Genomic DNA, 24,506 nt, shown 5'->3' with positions numbered 1-24,506 from the left:
CGAAAATCACTGCATTAATTTTCCCTCGAGTAAAGCTTTGTAACTAAAATAATCTTTCGTCATCATTATTTATTCATTAGGAGAGGCACAGTCATTTATATTATTATAATTATTGTTATAATAATAATTATAATAATAATAAAAAAAAACAAATATACAGATGTGTTTGTTAAGTATCCCCTTAGTTTAACAGCCTCAAGGGGCAATTTGTATTCATTTGGGTCTTGCAAGTGTTTATCTCACTCACAAATTTGCTCAGTTGCTCGAGAAGCGATGTGAGAGGCTTTACCTTGAATGGGCAGTGGTTGTTTCCTTGTCGTTTTGTAAAGATATTTACCTAAATGATGTGCCTTAATGATGTGCCTTAATGATGTGCCTTAATGATGTGCCTTAATGATGTGCCTTAATGATGTGCCTTAATGATGTGCCTTAATGATGTGCCAAATTGATCAAACTCACCCCATAGAATTTTTGCCACTAGTCGCTCAAATCAGTATAGGGTAGTCGTATGACTTGAAGGGCTGGATGTTCCCTTTTAATAACCAGCTGAAGACAATCTCATTAGATATAAAAAGCGGGAAAATTGATCATTGCTTTTTAGATGAGATCTTTAAGCTTTATTCGTCCAGTAAAACCATGAAAAGTCTCGTGTTGGCTCTTTGATCATTCGCCAAACTGATATGCCGCGTAAACAACCCACAAAGGCGATTTTCTAATTGCAACTCTTTTAACATGAAGACAAAAAAGAAAAAAGGACCCCTTGAAATAAAATAATGGGCACAACTTATCTACAAGATGCCAAATAACTTTATTCTTATCGTACTCAAAGCAATCACGGACAACCCGTTACCCGTGGCCCACTACCTTTCCAAAATGACCTATTCTCATCGGCTAGGTTTCCTGTTAATTTCGGTTTCCCTAAGTTTAATCTTTCTCTCTCCCTTTTGACGCTACGTTTTAAGCACTCCTTGCTGAGTTCAAACTACTTAATTTGGAGATTTTCTTGCCTCACTATTTTGTGAACTTATTGTAAAGGTTATATATTGCTATGAGTAAAATAACGAGTCCTGGCCCCGGTTGTTCTTAGAGTGGATAACGCTATCCACAGCAGAAATCGCGATCCGGTAAGAAAGTGCAATAATTTTTGTCAAAAATTATGGGCTGGTTAGTCATTCATCCGTAGCAGCGTTATCTGCCCTTTGAATATCCATGGCCGGGTCAATGCTATTGATCGAAATGAACCCGTCGATGCGTGCAAGATCACTAAAAGTGCGCATTGTTGAATGTGGGAAGTGATTTGAAATATTTCGACTCAGCGTGGGTAGGTGAGCAAGATATGAGATCATACATTGCGGCATTGGCTGCACTAAATTTAAATTTTCCTGTTGAAGACCATGGAATCATACGCCATTTGAGTAAAATTACCTCTCTCATAATTCTTTGCTACGTCTTTGCACAAGCAAGTTAGAGGGCTGACCCTTCAGGCATATAGCACGACAGTGAAATGATTTCGAAAATTCCACCCAAAATTGAACAAAAAGCTTATGTACAAAAATTCATATCGCAAACCCTAGGTTGATGCCTGAATTGAGCACTTTGAAGCTTCATTTATTCCTCATGATGCCATGCAACAGCATTTAGCAGAGAAAAATTTCCATGCCCATTAAAAATGATACAGCCGCAGAAAGCTGACTCTTTGCTCTAAGCTATCTACTGTCTTGTTTAATTTATCACTCAGGCATGGAGAAAAAATAAATCATGGAAGATTAAGATAACAGAGAAATAGTCATGTTATTTTATCCAAAATATTTCCTACTGTTCATTAGTAAATTTTTCGTATTGAATAAAATAGTACTTGTAGTTATTTAATTTCAGATTGGAAAATGTAACCTGCAGTATTATGGTAGTGCGCGACATAAACTTAGAAAGGTCCTCTCTCCTAAGTTTATGAACCTCAAGCTTTATAACATTTTCATACTCCTGTACAGTATTTTAGTTAGTCTGAATAAAAAATCGCTTGAGGAAGAAGTTGGAAATTTGCTCTGAGCCGAGAATAAAAGCTGGGCCTTTGTGCGCCGAGAGCGATTTCCGCTCGTAAAAAGTTTACTTTGTTAGGTTCCAAAAAATATAAAAAAAAAGAGAGAAAAGAGGGTTTCGTTTACTTTTACACTATAAAAGATTCATAGGCAAAATTTGGAAGAAATTGAGTTCTTTGAGCCGAAATGCAGTGAGATGCTTTTAGAGAGAGACTTGAAGCGGCTTTAGCGGCCTATTTTCACTAAGAGCGCATTGTGAAAGCTCGCCGCTGCGCGAACCATCTTTAGAACTCATGGAATTATGTTTCTTCATTTTAACTGTTCAGCGTTCTTCTTATTAAAAAGCTATCAATGGTATGAACCGTGATAATCATTTCATTTATACTACTGTAAGATCAAACTATTGAATCTTGATGACAAATAAGAATTCGACTTAACTTAAAATGTTTACATTCATTTTTAAAGAATGGAAATATGCCTTGCAATCATGATATGTTGACTTATGTCCTCGTGTGGCTACTTTTTGCATGATTGCCACTTTCAATATCAGATCATAACTTTTGACTTAAAACGTTGAAGAGGAAAGTAAAACACTACTTAAGAAGGTCCTTAATATTTTCAATCGTGTAAGATTGAAACATTTTCGTTAAGAAACAAAAGGACGGCAAAATTACCTCCCATTTGCTCAAAGATTATTCTAAGCTTTAAAAGAGGTTATTAGTTATGCACGGAGGATGCAATCAAAGTCACTTTGTTGTCTTTTTTACCTCTATCCGACTGATATGTGGTATAAGAAATATTCCAAACTCTTTCAGTTTACTTTTTAGGACTAAACGTTTTTCCTAATACTCCGAAAGAAAATGCACTGGGTGGTGTTATGACATAAAAGAAGCTGTTCTTAGCGCGGACCATAATTAGTTTCGTTTCTAAAGTTGTGCTCTTATTGAACGAAAATTACCACATAAATGTAGGCCATTTAGGGACAAAGTGGGGTGAATTCAGAACGTTAGCTTTTCTCAAGAACAAAGAGAGGCAAAGCCTCAAAAAAAGTTGCAACCGAATTGCGAAACATTTCTTATCATCAAACGTTCAAACACTTCTATTTTGTATGGCCTGGGGTGAGACACGTTCTTTTGGATTCCAAAGCCAGTTGAATCAGTCTTTTATTTTGTATTCAGGATACGTGTGAAGAAATTTCAAAACTGTACGTTAGTAACTGAGTAGCAGAGTCCAGGAACCTGTCTGAAGTTGCACATTAGGATACATAAAGATCAAAATCAAAGACCTCTTCATTACTGTGTTATGATCACGATTGTTTATATAACAAGGACTTACTTTATATCCTAAGACGGCAAGATGACATTATTTTCCACTAGCCTATCAAGAAAAATGCGGCGGCTTTAATTTGCTTCTTAATGTGCGACCTCATAAATTGCAAGTTATGTAGGATAACTTAGATAAATACGTCAACTAACCACCAAGGTCACCAAATAAAGCTTCCAACTTTTGTTCGTTGAGTCGTGAAACCCAAGGCCCCTGTTTTCTTTTCTTTTGAAGTTCAAAAATAATTTTTCCGTTAAAATGTAAGTTGTTCTTCCGCATCGAAGGACCAGCCTGGTTTTACAAATTCTACCTTCCTCGTTTTCCAAATTTTCTGCGGATTATTTCAACCTTTTTACCGCTTTATTTGTTGTATCACTGCGCCGTTCTGTCCGCGATCGCTACTCGTAAATGTTCTGTTTGACACGCTTGTCAGTTTCAGACAAAAGGTTCCATTTTATTCCATTTGATTGTTCCTTCAAGAATGCGTGACATGTCGGGGAAGTGATAAGGGGTGATAAGAGAGAAATCATGGGTTTCGGGCAGGCGGTTTTTCTTGTTTTCTCCCCTTTCCCCCTTCCCCACGCCTTGTCACTCGTACCAAATCTTCTAGCCGTCCAATATGGCGACCGAATATTCACTGCACTGAATCTCACGCTTGAAAACACAAACTAGCGCCTGCTAGCAAGCTTAAGGCTGTTAAAATAATTGCTGTCTGCTATCCCGTCAGAGGAAATTGTTCACCTATAATTCTAGATCCTTGTGGTTCTTCCTTTTCATTCAATACAGTAATAACTAGAAATGTGCAAACTATCATTGATGCGCTGTGAAATGCACGCATAAACAATTAAGTCTCTCTTGTCTTTTACCTGGAGTAACTGTGATGTTGACCGTCAATAAACGATAACGATGTAATATAATTACTCAAACACAACGAATACAGGAAATTCATATATCTGAACTGCGGTTATAGAAACGTATTTGTGCACGATCCTCGCAATAAAGAGCACTATTTAAAGTGCACATGACTCGAAAATCCTCCCCTCCCCTTTTTTTTCTTACATTCAAAAATACATGTTATGAGAAGTATTTCAGCGAAAAAAAGCAAGTCACAAAACAAGGTTTTAAGAACACATCAAAATATGGGACAAGAGCCTGGGGAAGAATAATAGAGCTGTCACGTCATCAATTGTGAAGAAGATGTTGTTCCCAGTGATCAAGCAGTGGTTTTGAGTTATTCTACTTGTCGATTACGAGCTAAATATGTCGGAAACCGATCAAAAGCGATCGAGAGTTCTCTTGTACATCATCTGAGGATGATGCAGAATCATTCTCAAGTTCTGAAGAAGTCAGTTCAGATATTATGGGCGAGATAGTCGCTTACCAAGACAAACCTTTAGCGAACTCCGATGAAAGTGACAGCAACGGACAAGAAGAGAAAGACGAGGATGAAGATGGCTCATCTTCTGCCTCTTTATCCCGAAGATTCGGAACCCGCCAGTACGTGGTAAGTTTGTCTTACCTTGCTCTAATGTGCCCCGTTTGTATACGCTAAAGCTAAAATGAAACATGATGGTGAAATTACAACCAACTTAAGTGATGCTCTTGCATGCGGCCTTTCAGTTGCACTCTGAAAATGAGCTTTTATTTTTTTCTACTTGAGACCGAGATAAGCTCACCATGGTTTTATTTTTCATCAGGTCTTCCTGTAACCAGTGCAGTGATGCTATGCTGGTATCAGCCCGCGAGTTTAGGTGTTGCATGGAAGTGGACTGTGCACTTGGAAAACTTACATTTGATGGAAGTATTGAACGGACATCGTGCATCACAGCATGCAGATTATCTTGCGCTGACCAACAGCACAATCCGGAGACAGGTGACACCGTTGCTTCGGGACAGAAATGGCGAAATGTGCTGCCGCAGAAGTGGCACCTCAAAAAACGACTGAGTACAATTTGTTTACATAACAGTAAGATTTACAATTTGTAAATAATTTTTTGTCATCCTCTGTATTCAAGACTGTCCTGGATGTTTTTTGTCTATCTGCAAGACAAATCATGTTGATTTTCGCACAATATGTCTTCAAACCTTTATCACAGATTTCTTAGAGCTACAGCCTACAGGTGGCTGGTTCGATGGATCTTCAGCTAGTTGGGCTGGGAGAATAGTTGGCCATTGCCAGCATGTGTCTACCACAATATCAGATTTGGATATGGGTCCCACAGCGCAACTGGATATACTTCAGCAGAAGAAAGGATCTGAAATGTGATCATTATTGTCCTAATATTTCCAATAGAGTTTTACAAATAAATTTGAATTGACTTGCCTTACAATGATCTCCTTATTTTTGAATCGCTTAGTACACTCAGTAATTTAGGCGGCAATAAATCCTTTATGGGGGGGGGGAGTTTACTCTCCTATATGGGCTATATCATGATGCACCACTGGATAGGGTAAGGTTTTTTTATCCCTCCACCCTGCACAAGGTAAATAATCTCAAGCGTGGCTGTCCTAATTAGGGTCTGACAGGGTACCACTGCAAGACTCATTGAGTATTATGTTTATCTGTATTTATTAGAAGGCATCAAGTTATTTTTCAGAACAATATTGTTGTCAGGACCTTTAAGTTGCCCTATCAGCATTAAAACACAACTGCATGTTGACACAATTACTTTCAGTACATCCTGATGACCGGAAGATTCAGGGTTTTAACAACCCAATGGCACCATATACCTAGACATGGGTCAAGTGCCCCCTCCCCCTAGCCCTAGCCAAAAATGCACAGAAGAACATCGTGGTTAGCAACTGCAAATTTTGGGACCCTATCATTTAAATGTGAACTTTTCAAAACAATATCAAACAAGTTGCATAGTGAAGGTGTAGTCTGATCGTCCGGGTGAGTGTAGTCCTGAGAAGGACTGTTGTCGTTGGTAGTGACTGACGTTTCGACAACCTGTGCGGAAGTCATCATCAGAGTCAAGTGAATGATTGTTGTCAGTAGAATGTTGTTATTCCAGTTCGTGTGAAATGATCGGTTGGTTTTGCCGTGATGTTATTGGCTGTAAGACTCAAGTGACGTAAGGCGGTCGTGATTGGTCTGTTTCGATCTGTCGGTAAAGTTAGGTCGTTCTTTTTCGGTCGTTTGTGATGTTTATGTCGTGAATGAGTCGATTGTATGGAGCGGGTAGTTGTTGACATCTGTTTAGGGGAGTCTGTTCTAAGTTAGTAAACCAGCTTTCCAGAGACAGTCGTTGAAAATAGTCAGTGCTGTAGGTTAGGCATTGCGCAGAGTCCCAGTCAATGTTGTGGTTGGTAAGTCGATGGTGTTCAGCAATGCCATTGCTGACATCACCTTTCCTCGTCGCCCGTCTGTGTTCAGTCAGTCTTGTTGTAAGGTTTCTGCCAGTCTCTGCCGTGTTTTTACGAAGAACAACTACAACAACGACTTCATCCGACTAAACACTCACCGACCCACTACCACTACCGAAACAAACGACACCGCAACCCCTACGACTACAGCAACCATACCGGACATAAAAGGCATGTCTGAAAGCATCTCGGGCATCTTACTACCCTTCAATATCCGCGTCGCCCACAAACCCATCACCACACTACGTCAGTTACTAACAAACGTTAACGACAAAGACGAACCGAGGAATAGACAGGGAACGATTTATAAGATCAATTGTTCCGACTGCCAAGCCTCCTACATCGGTGAGACTGGTAGAAACCTCACAACAAGACTGACTGAACATAGACGGGCGACGAGGAAAGGTGATGTCAGCAATGGCATTGCTGAACACCATCGACTTACCAACCACAACATTGACTGGGACTCTGCGCAATGCCTAACCTACAGCACTGACTATTTTCAACGAATGACTCTGGAAAGCTGGTTTACTAACTTAGGACAGACTCCCCTAAACAGATGTCAACAACTACCCGCTCCATACAAACGACTCATTCACGACATAAACATCACAAACGACCGAAAAATAACGACCTAACTTTACCGACAGATCGAAACAGACCAATCACGACCGACTTACGTCACTTGAGTCTTACAGCCAATAACATCACGGCAAAACCAACCGATCATTTCACACGAACTGGAATAAGAACATTCTACTGACAACAATCATTCACTTGAGTCTGATGATGACTTTCGCACAGGTTGTCGAAACGTCAGTCACTACCACCGACAACAGTCCTTCTCAGGACTACACTCACCCGGACGATCAGACTACACCTTCACATGTTACCCCCGGGTTCAAACCATTTACTGCATTAAGTTGCCTAGTGCTCAAAAATTTGCAATGATGACAATTATTCATGCTCTTTCCATGTTAGGCATCCATTAGTGTGGGGCAGTGGTTACGTCGATGTCCTGTTTTTTTGCATTTGCTGCAAGTGTAGGTCTTTTTCTTTGCCGGAGGTTCATTTTCAGCAAGTTTATTTTGTGTCTACTGCATGGAATCTTGTTCAGCAACTAATTAAATAAAAAAATATTAACAAAATGGTGTCTGTTTGCATTTCCATCCTCATGATTTGCAGTTTTGCATCTAATAATACGTTCTTTTTTTGTAGTTTTGCCAACAAATAATCTTGGCAATATTTAGTCAAATATAAGCTGACAATGCAGAATGCTTTTTCCCTCACATCGTAATGCCAACTGAATGTCAAGCAAACAAAATCAGAACAAATATTTCCAACAAGTAATGATCACTACCCAAGTTTTACAGTCGGTGAAGGAGAACAATTGTGTTGTTTAAGACCTCTCTAACCCCCTGAAAAAAAATGATAAATTTGTATACAGATTATTAAATAAGAGCGGTAATATTAAGATCAAATTCATCAAAGTAAACATGGTCAGTAGATATGTCGATTGCGATTGATTAAAAGTTATTCGAGTGGAACCTACCCTCCTCCGTCCTCTATCTGGGCCATTCTCTTGCCTGACTGAGACATCGATAGTTGGGAATGCTGCCTTCTCAAGCCTTCGAACGCTCGGCTGATCTCTGATGTTGATCTTTCGACAAAAGCTGTCTGGCGCGAAATGCCCAGAACACAACACTGAGGTCTTCGATGGCTTAAAACCTGGCCAATGTTTATGGACGAATTTCGTCCATTTCCCTTTTAAAATTTCATTAGAAGGAAAAAGATGCATTGATATGCACAGGGTTTGACTTGAATTCGTGCAGCTGACTAACCCCGGGCCACTAGCTACACAATATTTCCCGGAGACTCTTCGAGTTCACCTATCCGCCGTTTTCCCGGGTGCAATCTACACAACTGATGACGTTACAGAGGAATTTTGGCTGTGGGGGAATTGTCGCACATTTTTGGGAAAAGTGCTCAACTTTGAGCCGGCGGGAAATCTATTAAAGCGCTTCCATGAAGGTTCTAATACCTGAATTCGATCAAGTAATTATCTAAATTTTAATAATAACAAATAAAAATAGAGGAGAAAAGTTTCGAAACATGTGCACTTTGAGCAATAGTGAAAATCAGACCTGAAAATATTCAGGCCTGTGCGGGATTCGAACCACTTACCTCTGCGATACGAGTAACTTGATGACTTGCTCCCAGTTGGCTTGTGAGCTAATTTGGTAGAGCACTGTACTAGTATCGGAGACGTCAGTGGTTCGAGTCTTGTACAGGCCTGAGATTCTGACTGCACTCGGGCGAGATATTCGATGTGAAAGTCTATTTAGGATGAGTCAGCCAGCCTTGTACTACACGCATCCTACTACTAGAATCTGCAATGTTCTAGAAGGATTTACTGAAATTAAAGGGCTATAAAAAATAGCCTGTGCTACGCCAGATACGAAAAAGCACTAAAAAAAAACACTCTTTAGGAGTGGTCAAAAAATACGTGGAAACGTATTCCTCATCTAATGCAGCAGCACTGTACCCCGAGGAAAAGGTATTTAAAATAAACCTAGTTCAGTACATTACTAATCACACAGAAAATTCAATGAAAGCAGTGATTTATTACAAAGAATTGTAAAACTAAATTACGTTAAATAAGAAAAAAGAAAGTGGTCAAACCCAAGACTGACCGAACTGGAATGACCGCCGCCCAGTTACCCAATGGATAGTGTGCTGGACTGTTGTGCGGGAGGTCGAGGGTTCGAGCCCCGACCGGACCAACGCTCAAGGTCTTAAAATAATTGAGAAGAATTTTCTACCTTTCTATAACATCGAGAAATGGTTAGATATTCGAGTCTTCCTGGACGGAGACGAATAAATGGAGGTCCTGTCTTCTGCAGGGGTAGGAGACGTTAATTTCCCACACACGACAATACATCCCGGGGTGGGATAAGTGAGTTTACCGGGCCCGCTGTAATTGGTGCCAGCTGTTGCGGTATCCCTGCCTGTCGGCATTCAGAATATCAATTTCTGACTAATTCGTTCCCATATCACTCAAACGTGAGAAATTACATTTTTTTCAGGTCTGATTTTCACAACTGCTTAAATAGTGCTCCTTAATTACTGCGAGAATCGTGCCCGAATACGTTTCTATAACTGAAGTTCAGATATATGACTTACATATATTCGTTGTGTTTAAACAGAAAGATATCGTTGCCCATCAACTTAAAAGGTGTCTGTTTGACCTACGGTCTTTCTGTTGAATTCTGAATTTTTTTAGAGACTAATTAACCAATTGCAAACGACCACGGGCTCTTAAAATGAGCTAGAAACCTTTGGAAAAAAAGTCTCTTATAAGATCTTGAAATGACGGATAAGTGTCAAAAGGGTTTCATGTAATTGCAGCAATATCGACCTGTAGTGGGACGTTACTTACGGAAATAATTCAAATTTGCTCAAACTTGCGGGCCAATTTTGCGACGTTTTAGGTTTAAAAACACGAAAAGAGGAGAATGATGGCAGAGGGAGAAACGAAGAATCCAAACTTTGACCAAATGACAGATTTAAGCGGACAGGGGGAGGGGGGAGTTGGGGTTACCTATATCTGGAGACACCTCGCTAAGTTGAAACTCTCCTTGTCCACCATCCAGCCTTGTTTGAGAAAAGGGCTAATAAAAGTAAAACATAAGTTGATTATAAAGTCGATAAGGAAAAGGACTTCCTTGTACGTGTGTGAGACATACACTTTACCCTGTGGAAAACTATCCCCATGACAAGTTACCTCACAGATGTTATATCAAGAAAAGAATTGAAGTATGGAAATCTGAGTATGGAGATCCAAATAATAAAAATTAGTTCTCATGAAAGTAAGCATACGCAGTTTATGACTGATTCACTTATCGGAAGCATTTATTCAAAGTGGGCATACCATAAATATCGATGCTATGAAACTATGGGAAAACGAGAAGAATTGGAAAGTAAAACTACTGCCCCTTGTATTTTCCGAAAAGTATGCTGAAAAATATGGGTAGTATTTGTAATCATAATAAAGTTCAGATACAATGCGCGCTTTCATTGGCTGAAAGGGCGTGCAGAGTATAGAGCTTGGAGCTCACGCCATCTGCCAATTTGTACTGTGCCCAGCGGTTGTTCATTCCGGTAAAAGAGAAATTTTGGAATATGCGAGCAGGCAGGTAGTAACAGAAGAACCAATGAAAGGTTTGTAGACATGCTAATCGCGGTAATCTGTGATAATGTAATGCGTGCAAAAACAAAAATCCTTAAAGAAAAAACCAAATGGACAACTTGAGTATCGAAGGTTTTAGTGCTCAGTTAGATTGTGAACTTACTTGGGGTAATGAAAAGCGAACACAGCTAACACTCGTCTAGCATATGTAGTTTCGTGTTTAAAAACAAAACAGAACAAAACAAGTGAAACAAAACAGTGAAATTAAACTTAGAAATATATCCAAACTGGCATTACGGTTAAAATTCATATAAATCTTGACGATTTCAGAGCGACTGCGATCACGCTGAGGTGTATGGGGCCGGGGCAAGCTCATCATGGAGATCTCCAGTCATTGCAAGCAAGCAAGCCTCAGAAATTACACCGGCCGCCCTTCGGATGAACTGAACTATGAGCTTGCTCTAATATTCTTTCCGATGCGTTGAGTGGAAGGCCACATCAGTCACAGCAGCCGAGTTTTAAGGCGCTGTCAGAAATTTTCTTGTTCTTCTCTTGCCCTTCTTGTCTTGTAAAAAAAAAAAGAAAAAAAAACTTGCGTGTTTTATGAGCCACGATTCGGCCGGATTTCACTGAACATTTCACGTTGAGACAAAAGCTTCACGTAATAGTAGGGACCTTAAGATACCAGGACGGGGAGCTACGACGGGGAGGGCATCGTAAGAGTAAGACCGGGACGAGTCCCATCGTTGTCGCCAAAACCAAAATACTTAAGATTGTGTATTTTTTAGTAAGACGGCGAGGCCGATTTTTTTCGCTCTACAACAGCAATGACATCGTTTAAAGTGCCCCTGTCACAAAATTTTTTATTCTGTCATTCAAAAGTCGACATTAAAAAAGGAACTTTTGCGAAAAAATTTTTCGATTTTAGCAAAACACGAGTTTTTTATGATCTTTTTAATCCTATTTTTATTTGGTACACCCCTTCCGCTGATCGAGAAGGTACGCGCTCATAAATGACGTAGATTCAGGAACGCTTGTTGCCGTGGCTCCCGTGTTTACTACAAACGTACGAATACGAGGCTACCAATGAAAGTTGCTATCATCGTATACAAACCGACAAAGGAATGTCCTCCATGGCGAGTGCTTCCGAAACAGAAAGCAACCTATATAGCAGCGGAAACGAAGAATATCCAATCGAAGTTGAAGCGAGCGCGAGCGATTATGTTTTGGCACTCGACGAGTCGCGACCAGGAGCTAACTCGCGAGAACCTTATGCGGATGAACCCTTAGCGGATGAAGCGTGGCTTGCAAACCATAGGAAAGAGAAGGAGGAGAAAGATCAGCTATAAAATGAGTTGAGACAACGCTTGGGAAATTCTGTACGTGTCCAAGACTGGTAAGTTCACTTAGCAAGTAAACTTGGTAAGTTAAGCATTGTTATTGTTTGCCCTTGCTGTTATTTCTACAAATTATCCTGGTTTTTGGTTTACATCAGCAACTATCTTACCTCTTGACTACTTGCAGGCATCCCGTCGCATGGTGGAAACAACATACAATCCGGCGAAACTGAAGTTTTAGCCTCTGCATCTAATGACTTTAATCGAAGGCCTACTCTGGGACTTTAAGTCGCCTTAAGTCGCCTTAAGTCGCCTTAAGTCGCCTTTAGTCGATGATAATAATCTTTATTGAGAATATCAATTTCACTGACAGGTGATTTACAGAATAAGTCGCTATTGGTTACACAACATTACTAGGGTTTGTAATTATAATTTATAACTTACCAATTTATATAGCGCATATTTACATGTGCTGATCAATAGCGCTTATTAGATATTGTTGTTAAGGCTGAGATTGGACTTCAGCATATCAGGCGCCTCTGGCAGCTATTTCAGTCCATGTAACAATCTCACCTTCCCACCCATCCCCCAAATACCCACCCATCCCACCCCAAGGGAGGACATCCACCACACAGTAATCTCGTGCATGGGAACTTAACGTCTCCTACCCCCCAGCCCTGTAGGAGACGGGACCTCCACTTATTCGTCCCTTTCCAAGAAGACTAGAATATCTAACCATTTCTTGATGTCATAGAAAGGTAAGAAATTCTTCTCAATTATTTTAAGACCTTGCATTGAGTGTTGGTCCGGCCTGGACTCAAACCCTCGACCTCCCGCACAACAGTCCAGCGCACTATCCATTGGGCTAACCAGGCGGCGGTATGAGTTTAATTATTGTTATTGTGAGGTGGGCAATGGCTTCCATATACGTAGAAACCCCATATGAAAATAGTCATGCACCTGTCTAACCCCTATGCTGGCGTGGGTAACTCCTACTTGAAGAAAATCCTGATGTCCGATATACGACAATGTATACTCTTCCATCTTCTTACTGAAAACAGCTATTAGCAAGAGTTCCATATAACCCCATACATTAATTATGCATAGAGTGTTGGAAAGAAACCTCTATATTTAGTCTTTATGAAAAGATTGCATAAATGTATGGGGTTATATGGAACTCTTTCCAAAGCTATCTGTTTCAAAAAAATTTCTGTCTTGTATTTATTGATAAAAAAGTTGATAAAAAGGGTTGACACTGTGTAATATCATCAGGATATAATAAATATTGAATCACATAAAACCTACAGTATCAGATCATCAAGATAAAACGATAGAAAGGTATTCAGGAGAAAGGCTCAATTCTTGCAACTCACTTATACCTTGAGCATTGTAAATAACATTATCAAAAGTCAACTAAACTTAACTGAAGCTAAATTTTATCCACTTAACTTACCCAGAGTAAAAGAATGACAAAAGTGGGTCATTTCTCCAGCATAAACTTATTGATCTGTACAAGCTACTTCCACCATAATATTCGACCAACTGAAAACATTTGAACTTTGTAGCTCGATGAACCTACTAAAGGCGTAATATTCATCCATCCTGAGACTTTGATAAACTTTTTGTACATTTCTCTTTCGTCAGTTTGATGATCAACACACATGAAATACTTCTGAGCCAAGAAAAGCCCTTTACAGCAAACATGGCTGCCAGAAATATTTGATCACGTAACTTAAGTTTTGTCCCATGACCAAATTAAGTGCACGTGAGAACAACACGCACGCGAGCCTGCTGAAAAGTATACAGAGAATTTTATCTGTACAAAAAACAAAAAAAACAAAAAAAAAAAAAAAAAAACAAATGATCAAAGAGCTTTAAAAAAATTCACTCTGAAAATTAAAATGGGCGACCGCTTCAATGAAAACACCACGCACCTGCTTTTCCCTCGTGGAGTAGATTATCACTATGGCCTGCATTCTTTCTGATCTGTACCCACCGAAAAATTCCACCTTGTGTCTATTGACTGGTTACCTGCTTGCTTTGCGGAAAGAAATGGTAAATTCGAGGTAAATTAATGAGAAATTTTCCGTAATAGCAGATAACATGGGCGTACTTGGCGAGAAAAACCCTAAAATGTTGTCCCGCTCTTAACTTCGAAGCATGGAAACTAGTTAGCGGCGCATAGGTTGCTGGGAGAATTAAAATGGCGGAGACTACAGAGCCAGTTATCAGCTTGAAGAATTTCATTGTGACTCGTTAGTTTCTGGACAGGTGTGAGGTAACTATGAATGCTTTCAAGCCTGTAATACTGCCACCAGTCTAAAGACAAAACTTGAATGCTTAGAAGGTCCTGCTGATCCGATCAACAGTGGAGAAAGACCTTAGCATGTGGTTCTCAGTATGGTTAATCTATGACTAATCCCTATGTGCTGATTTCTCACTAACAGATATTTGGCCCAAAAACAACCCGCGCAAAGTAACTGTCACCTGGTTTAAAAAAGACCATACGCAGGCATCTAGAATTGACCGCTTCCTCATCGCCAAAGGGTTAACCCCAGCATCATTAATAGAGTCCTCTCTATTAACTATGACCCCAGTAACGAAATGACCTCAGTAACGACTAAACCTTCTAATCACGGTTCTGGAATTTGGAATTCAACAGCTCTTTACTGTCAGATGTAGAATTTAAAAACATTATGTCAAAATCGATTAACAACTTTAAGCTTGAAATCCCCGAATTCGCCTCCCTTCGCGAATGGTGGGATGCTCTAAAAATTGAAATCCGCAAAACAAGTATTTCATGCTGTATTCGTAAACAGAGAACAGCAAATGCGAAAAGAATCCTAATTACTAACCATTCAATCCGAGCTAAAAACGCTTTACATTCTAATCGCTTAAATAACCCAGATGTAATTAGCGACTTGGAAAGCCAATCGTCCTCTCTAATCTCGAAAGCAGCCGGAGGAGCTAATTAAAGTCCGCTCCCGAGCACAATCGTTCTACGAAGGCGAGAAACCAACATGCTATTTCTTCCGTCTGGAGAACAAAACGAGCTGACACGAATAAATTTGAATCTCTCTTTGACGAGAACGGTGTTCTCAAAAATTCAGAAAATGATCTTGAAAACATTTTAACCAATTTTTATACGAATTTATTCACCAAGGATCCTATCAATATGCAAATCCAAACTGAAATAATTGACGACCTCGAGTTTTCACTGAAGGACTTTGAGCGTAATTTATGCGAAGGCCCTTTCTCTAAAAATGAAGCATTTGCTGCATTGGAAGGTCTCCAGCCCGGTTAGTCAACTGGTTCTGATGGCCTTCGAACAGAGTTCTATTTATTTTTTTGGAATGATCTAGGCGACTCCCCCCTCTCTCTTTTAAACCAGGCCTTTCTTGCTAGCTCCCTCGCAGACAGCCAGTACGAGGGCCTCCTACGCCTTGTTCATAAAAAAGACGATCAACGCCTTGTGAAAAACTGGCGTCCGAACTTCCTTTCTGAATTCGGATTAGAAACTAGCGTCTACGGTTATCACAAATCGACTAAAGAAAGTGATGAGTACCATTGTACCACGACCAAACATGTGGCGTTATCGGCCGCACTATTTTTTCCAATTTGGCTGTTCCGCGATAGCCTCTTTATTATAAGTAAGACAGATGAACCTGCTATCCTCGTTTTTGTAGACCAAGAAAAAGCCTTTGATCGTGTCAATCACGAGTTTATGATGCGCGTTCTGCAGAAGTTTGGTTTTGGCCCCTCCTTCTGTGGCTGGGTCAACCTTCTTTATTCTAAAGTCTCTTCCCGAATTATTTTTAACGGCTCCTTGTCCCCACCCCTGTTTTTCTTCAAAGGGGTGTTAGACAGGGTTGCCCCCTCTCCCCTGTTTTGTATGTTTTAGTTGCGGAAGTTCTAGCTACTCAGATCCGTAAATGTAAATCTTTTGAAGCTTTCTATTGAAGTTGGAGGCCTTCAATAAAAAGTTTTTCAATATGCCCACGATACGAATTGTGTACCTTTTTAGGGTAGTGTACAAATTTGAACAAGATTCGGGTGCCAAATTGAACACTTCCAAGACTGAAGCTATGTGGCTTGGAAGATGGTGAACGAGGATAGATTCCCCTTTCGGTATAAAATGGGTAAGATGAGAATCTTAGGGGTATTCTTTTCTAACGGCCTAGTCAGTGTCGATCATGATAATTGGCGTGCTAGGCTTGACAAACTTAGCACAGTCTTAAGTCTTTGGAAGCAAAGAGGTCTTTCTTTTCTGGGTAGAGCTCTAATTGTAAATGTTTTAGGTGCCAGCCGCCTGTGGCATGTTGCCAAAGTTATTCCTCCACTCCATTGGCGGGTGCATGATAAATTTGAGACACCCGTTTGGCCATTTATCTGCAAAGGCAAAATGAAAAATGTTAGCCGTGACCGTTGTTGTGCGCCCCCAACATCTGCAGGCTTCAACATCGTTTACTTTATAGTCAAATGCGCTAGTCTACGCCTCTTTACCTTTTCTAGCCTCTGGGATAATTTTGGCACTTGTAAATGACTTTACTTAGCTCGCTATTTCTTAGGTCACAAACTTACCACACTTGATCCTCGTTTCTGGTTCCCTAGCAACTCTTACCTCTGCTCAGCTTCTTCCTCTAACTTTTATCGAATCAGTACCTGAATAATTTTCGCTCTCTGCATCAAAAGGCCGGTACCTTTCCCGACCTCCTGACCAGCAAGAATCTTTATCTCTTACTCCTCGATCCCGTTCACCCTGCACTGACCCACGTCCTCTGGTTTTTGGGAGTCCGCTGTAGGCCGTCCCATCAACCGTTGAGCCTGGGTGTGGCGCAAATCTAGGCTAAAGGTAATTGAGAACAAGAAAATGATATTATTTGGTTATTGATTCATTGAGTAATTCGAGTTCGATGTCAGTTAAAATCCTGGGGCTACACAAATAGCGACAAATGCGCGCGCAATATGTGATAAGCATGAAACGATCGAACATTGTTTCTTAGAATGCCACAGGGTAGTGAAAATCTGGAATTATTTCTCCCCTAATTTCACCACCCTACTTGAATCTCCCTTTTCTGTCTCTCTACTTCCCCTTCTCCACTAATCATCACTCCACGGGCACTTCCCTTTCAAACTACCTAAAAGCAACTATAATGTACTGGTGCTGGTTTAATAGAAACCGTGCTACCTTCTGGTGTTCTCTCTTTAGTCCTAATCAAATCATCAACTTGATAAAAAGAGATGTCCAGGTTAGAATCTTTGGGAGTGACCTTGATACGAAGGAAAACTTTTGGTCTTTCAAAAATGCCTTGTGCTCAATCAACAGCGATGAAGATCTTTCCTTTTTCCCCGCCCTTGCTACGCCATAAGTCTTAATTATCAACTTACCTTAAACCTGTTAATTTTTAAACCTTTAGAAGCGGCCGCTTTCTCCGGGCTGCTGTGGCCTGTGCGCTGTTCGCGCCGCCTGTGGGGAAAATATTGTAAATAATTACTTAGCAAAGAAAACATTTGTAATTATTTTACTAACTGGATAACTAATTTAGAACCTAGTTCATTAATTAGTTTAAATATCCACGGTGATCTATCTTTTTTACTGTATTTTTTCGACATTGCTGGAGAACTTTTAAGCAATGTTGAAAAAAGATAATTAATATATATATTTTTTCTTTAGTGAGGAATCAACTTAATTGCTACATCGAGGGAGACTTAACCAGATTGCGAGCCATCAAACATTTCAGACTACGCGACTAACGAATATGACGAATGTAATGCATTACTCTGCCATTATTTCGCTACTTTTTTCCCGATTCTGACCAGAAGTATAGCGGGCTCAGTGTATAATCGCTACGCGAAAATTTTTTGGGATCACTTTCTGAAGGGCTTAGAAACCAGGCTCAACTCAGTAGCCAAGCCTACTGAATTTGTGCCCAGGCCTTTGCTTGCTTGCGTGACCTTTTGAGTTACTTTAAAAAAAAAGAAAAAAAAAAATCTACGTTAACGTATAGATTGGTGTATTAATTTTGGTGTAGTGTAACCTGATCAGCGCAATTTGGAGTATCTCTAAGTAATCTGATCGGCACAACTTTGTTTTGGTGTATCTCAAAGCACTGTGATTGACGCAATTTTTTGGTGTATCACAAACCAATCAGACTGTAGTATTTTTTGTGGTTTGACAGGTCTTCAAATTTCAGCGAATCAACGCGTGACTTGGGGAGAGCGGTTCGAGGATCAAGGAAACGTATTAGTCTTGTTGCGAAAGCGGTGTAGTAGAGATCAACGTACGACTATGGTTATTCTTTGTTCTAAAAGGGACTGAGTGGAACATGAGAAAAATTTTGAATCAAATATTGCTTGAGTTGTTGATGGGAGCAACTTCAAAACACCCGGCCGCCATTGACTGTTAAGAATGGATTGCTCCCGCGATCCCAATGTCGAAAAATAATGTTAAAAGAGAGGACATTTAAACCAGCGGTCCTGCATTCAAGCATTCCTGGATTCGAAGAATGATAAAATGATATAGTCGTTTAACTAGAGCATCTGAAATCCCGCGCTTACAGAGTCGAATTAAGAATGACATAACAAGATGGCCGTTAAACTAGTGCTCTCGTAATTTCGCGCTTTTGAAGTCGAAGAATAATTAAAGAAAAGGTGAGGTTTACTAAGTGTTGACGCAGTTCTGCGCTTACTTTATTTCGTTTTCTCGACTGAGGGATATTTCATTGCTGTACATGAATTCCATTTTTAATTTCGCTGAAAGAACAAGGTAAGAATGACATCTACAAGAATTATGAGCTCATCTACCCAGTGTAATGGCTGTCCTTCGTGAGGACTATCGCTATGATCTGTCGGGATTAGAAAGGTCGTCAGGGAATTTTTTCTACCACTTGCAAGTTAAAACGTGCATGTTTGTGTTAAACTAATTTGGATTGATGATCTTGTTTTTTGCCCCGTGACTGCTCTTTTTGGAAACGTTGAAAAGACCACCAAGTTATATTTATTTTTTGCGTCGACTGCCATGTTAAATATCCGTTCTTTTGCTTTTAAAAGTTCTCCACGAATTAAATATTGTTTAAACGACACTTTCCCGCTACAATTGCGTGTTTACTTTTTAATCGCCAATATGGACTAGACTTTCTCAGGTGAAATGCCATTTTCCAGTAAATAACGTAACTTTGATGACATAATTCTGCTTTACAGAAAAATATTTGACAAGGAACATAATAGTACAGTGGGTCAATTTTCCACGCAACTCTCACGTGCTCAGACGTTTTCTACCAATAAAACTCGCTCTTAGCTACCTATGACTTTACCCCATTGCGTGTCAATTCCCTGTAAACAACCGCACTTTATCACGTATTTAGAACATAGCTAGCAGAGTCGAGCAATCAAATTCATTATTCGTAAGCGCGCTCAAAATCCCGATAGTGCACGCTGATAGCGTCAGCAGATCCGACTTCGCCAGGAATTTTTTTTTCGCGCGAGCGGCCATTGTTAGCGCGGGGGAAAATAATATATTTCGCGACAATAATAGGTACAAACAGAAACTCGCCCTTATAGTCCGAAAACGAAGACAATGTTTCGACCTTTTCCCTTGGGCTAGAGTTCTTAAATGAGGCAGAAAAAGAGAAAAACAAAGGAAAAGGAGACTCGGTATCAGCACCGTCACGATTCGCCTCAACTGATATTGTTGTCCGTTTTTCGCGTCGGATTTGATGCACAATTCCAGCGGCTATGTTCTAAAACAATTGGTTCATGCTTTCAGTGGTGCACTATCGAGTTATGGAGCCCGTGGGAAGTTTAAAGAGCACTCAAGAAGCTAGAGTTGCCCTCGGCTATCGCCTCGGGCAATTGTTACGCTTCTTTCGTGCTCTCCAAACTTCCCGTGTGCTCCATAACTCGATAGTGCACGCTAAAGCATGAACCAATTGTTCATTGGCGCGCACAGGGCAAAGTCCAGGTAGGCAACAACCAATTATGAAGCACGCGTTGTTATGCTTTGAAAAACGGTACTCTTTTTCTTCGCTCAGTCTATTTTCACTTGTTCGAAGAACGGAGACCGGAAAAAATCCTTGTCCAGAGGATGTTGGAGATAAAACAGAGCTTTCCACTACAAAATTATATAGAAAAATATTTTGAGGCGACTATCTGTTGAAGAGGCTACACGGAGCCTATTCTGGCCGGACCTGCGGTTCAGCGGATTGAATTGAATTGGTTCGAATTGAAGGCGTTGCTGTTTTAGCTAAATCTCCGTCTCAGAGAGACGGAGATTTAGCTAAATTTGGAAATACTAAAATTGCTAGAGGAAATGCGGGGTCGCTCAATAAAAATTTGCATGTGAACGCGATGACTTTGTTTATAAGGACTTCTTCTGCTTACATCTAATAACAAACCTCAGAAGTTTTTTCTGCCCCAGAACGATATATCACTGAAGGCATTTTATGCACCGCAAGTTTTTTGACTGATTGAAAGCTAAGGTACGTGGCAGTGATTTCCAAAAGTTTTTTTTTTTGTCAGAAAAGTGTATTTCTTTCGTCCGCTATACACTCCTATATTAATCTATTAATAGATCCAATCGCCAAAGGTTACATACGACAATGAACTTTTACCGTTCCCTAGGGTTCTTGTTTTCATCAGTACGATAACAATAGAAGTGATTTACAGTACCAGGTTTGTGCTTTAAATAAATATATTTAAGTTCGCTCGAAAGATAAGTTTAAACTGTAGCAAGCTTGGTTATCGGCCCAGCATTTAAAGCTTGACTGACACTCAATGCCAAAACTCATCCTCGTTCCCAGGCTATGTCCACCAGATTGCTTTAAGCCAATTAAAAAGTGCAACGTAACGCCTATTTTGCATCTTTCTGCCCGGAAAAACCAAACGGAATGACTGATTGTGGCCCTTTACGGCCAGAATAATGATTGCGGTTTTGTCTCTGATGAAGAGGCGGCAGTGAGCATTATTATAGCCTACGAGCAGTTCGTTATGTGGTCTCGTCCCGTAACGTTAGAGAGAGCGTTGCGTGATGAGTTCAAATTAGGGCTGTGGAGGGTACTGCTGGAAGAGTGGTGTCAATGCAGTTTATTATTACCAACAATTATTCTGACACCAGAATTAGTTACTAAGCGTCCCATTTCAACCCACACATCCGAAAAAATAACTCCTGCATGGGTAGCATGCCTGTGTCTGGCCACTAGTTTATGTTTTTGGATGAGGTGCACCTCTTGCGATTGTGCTGCACTCTAGCGAGCCCTTCGGAAAAACATGTCACTGAGAGCAGACCTTCCAAGACACTATTCAGAAAGCAAGTATTTCCAAGGTTTGAAGTTCCCTTTGGTTCCATTTAACCATGAGTAATGTTTAGAATTAACGAAGAAAGCGTAAGTTCAGCCAAAGGCAGAAGATTCGTAAATGTACGGGGCGTAGCGAGAGAAGGTAATATTATTTCCCGCGAAAATTACACAAAATCAAAGGCTCCTTAGAGAAACCTCATGGTATGAATTTTGGCGCCCTTGACGTAACATCTGGCTTTCTTTGGAAAGTGAAACGATAAAAAATATGTTCCCAAAAATGTAATGTCCTCAACTCAAAACTTTTGTTTGTAGATCATTCGAACGATGTTTCAAGGAGTTTTCTTTTGATAGGTGAAAAATTTAATTATTGCCATGTTTTGAAGGCATAATTAGTTTCTGCTCAAGGTTAAAGATTCCCAAAAAAAAGTCTTTAAAGAACGTTACTTTAAAAAGTGATTGTTTGAAATGAAATGTCCGCATCACACTTTGTTCAATTCATACCTTCAAGGTCTTGAGAGCTCACTAAAGCATCTTTTTATTTGGTGTAAAGGGCACACTAAAGGTATTTTCTAGATATGTTTTAACACCCTTCTTGAACATTTTGATATTTAAGTTGGGGTTTAGAATGTTGAGTCTCTGAATGTAATGTCCGCAACATGGAGTCACCATGTATATTCATATTCCAAGGCCCATTCATTTCCAAGGAGATGTTGAGGTCTACTAAAGTTTTTTTTGTGGGTACACCTGTACAGTAATAGCTGGAGGTGTAAAATGAGTTTCCAACTTTGTAATTATATGCTGTTGAGATAGTCATTGATATAGTTGTGGGCAGTAATGTTCCTTTTCTTCATTCTGTCTTCAGAAAAGATTAACAGTTGGGGATCTTGGAGTTTTTAGGAAAATTCGTATAGCTATCTGTTGTTGTCACATTTGCATGAAGTAAGCACTTGATTACTTGTGGTCTTGCCATTTCGTAATGAAGTGTTTCAATTTATTGCAGCTGTAACCTGATTTATAGACATAGCAACACCAAGTGCATTGTTACCATCTTGTTTTTATTACTTGCATAATCATTGTGGTTGCAGATACTCCAGAGTCGATGTTGTTTCCATTCTTGAGCATCAGTTGTTGAGAGTAGGAAATACAGATGTCTATAACACAGAAAAATAATGGGTTACAATGTAACTTAACTTAACATATTTGATCATCTGGTTGTATTATTTTGGATGCTCACCCCTTTTCTTCCCTTATGCCTCGCCTGCAAATGGAAGTTAATAACTTACCTTGTTCTGTGTTGTGCTTGAGGTTGGATTTGTCATTTTCAGTGGTTTTTTGGAAATAATGTAGTAGTTTTCCATCCTTACACCCAAAGATGCATTTTCTTAGACATATGTATGAATTTGCTTCTCAAATCTCTGTATTTTATTATGCAAATGATAGCAATATGTATGGATGGTATCTAGTATTTTTGTTTTTCCTTTTCTTTATAAAAAAGTACCTTTTCAGTTCTAGTCTTATAGGTCTTACATTAATTGTTGTATCACTGTGGTTCAGGTGTTTAGGCAAAGTTATCTACATAAACTATATTATATTTACACAGGTTGAAGAAAAATGGATATAGGCTTGTGATCACTATAGTATGACTCCAGTGTACCAGCAGATTGCACATGTTGTGGTACATTTGTATAAATGTGATCTATTTGTGTACGGAAGTCAGTAGTATACTGGTTAATCAACTGTGTGTAGCCTCTGTTTGTGATTAGAAATGCTCTGAGAGCTTTTTGTTCCACAGTTTCCTGCATCAAGTTAATATTGAAATCTCGAAGTAATAGAGTAGGAATTGTGGGTTTTGTTAATACTGACTTATGGAGATGAGTAAGAGCCTCAATCAACTGTGAAATTCTAACAGTTTTTGACCGATAGATACCAACCACATGAATATTTGGAACTGGATGGCTAAGAACTGTTACAGTAATTTCCACATTATTTACATTAAATCTATATACTATGTAATTTCAGTATAATTTAAATCATTCTTAATGTACTCAGCAGTTCCATAGCAAGTTCTGATGTTAGACTGACTAAAGTCATTTCTGCACAGATTAAATCAGCTTGTATGTGTCATCGCATGCAAAACACCAGAACTCACCTCACCTAGAAGACGATGTGCTTTCACATGTGACATTTTCCGAACACTTTCCGAACGGATGGCCAAATCTTAAAGGGTACTTATTTTAAAATTATTATAATTATATGTTGCAAGTTCTACACTTAATGCCATACAATAAGAGGAAGAGGGCTTACCTTCTGTCCCAGATGATAAACAGCTCATTTCAACATACTGCTTTCTTCTTGTCGTCAGTCGATTGGTCGTCGTCTATACGATGTCCTCTTAGCTGGGGCTCTTCACGGTTTACCAAAATTAACACTAAACCTCCATCCAACTATCACTTTGTTCCCAAAAGTCTTGAGAGGCCCCATAGCGAGGTTCTCATGGTCGTGGGTGGAACAAGATAAAATCTACGAAATTTCACGCTAACCAATTTGTAGTAAGCTTTCAGCTCAGTTCATATTCGCGGTGTTGAGGTCTTCACGCACGAATCCGTTCATGTTATCGCCACTTTTAGGACTCAGGCGCCCATTTTTTTGCAGTCGAGTATTCTGTTGCATATTTCCTTTTCAGTTTTTGCTCCACAAAGGTATGTTTTGATCAAGTTTGGAATAAAATAAAACTATCGCGCTTCAAGGGACTGGACGCCATTTTAAATTTGTCCAAAGTAGTTCAGCATATTCTCACCTCTGTACCACCCCCCCAAGTGTACGTACACTGTGACTTTGAACAGGGAAACTTGTCTGGGAGGGGGAGAAAAAGTGTTTAAATCCAGGTTTAATGTCTAACAGAGTGAGTGAGTGAGTGATTTTTTTATTGAATTTCGTCCCCAAACCTTATACCTCATAGCAT

The 24,506-nt window shown here is 39.7% G+C and overlaps 1 long non-coding RNA gene and 1 other non-coding gene across 2 annotated transcripts in view; one reads left to right on the top strand and one right to left on the bottom strand.

Annotated features, from left to right (window-relative positions):
• Positions 1-24,506, top strand: part of LOC111339894 (uncharacterized) — a 449,109-nt gene that overhangs the window by 63,614 nt on the left and 360,989 nt on the right. The gene's annotated exons all lie outside the window — the stretch shown is intronic.
• Positions 22,056-24,306, bottom strand: LOC148737568 (uncharacterized). The gene is made up of 2 exons (XR_015997432.1): positions 23,849-24,306; positions 22,056-22,695 (listed from the first exon to the last, which is right to left on the bottom strand). It is a non-coding gene; the product is annotated as an uncharacterized LOC148737568 (long non-coding RNA).

Source organism: Stylophora pistillata, chromosome 2 (genome assembly GCF_964205215.1).
Source record: "Stylophora pistillata chromosome 2, jaStyPist1.2, whole genome shotgun sequence".
In the NCBI taxonomy this organism is placed as follows: domain Eukaryota; kingdom Metazoa; phylum Cnidaria; class Anthozoa; order Scleractinia; family Pocilloporidae; genus Stylophora; species Stylophora pistillata.
This window is presented reverse-complemented; position numbering and strand designations above follow the sequence as displayed.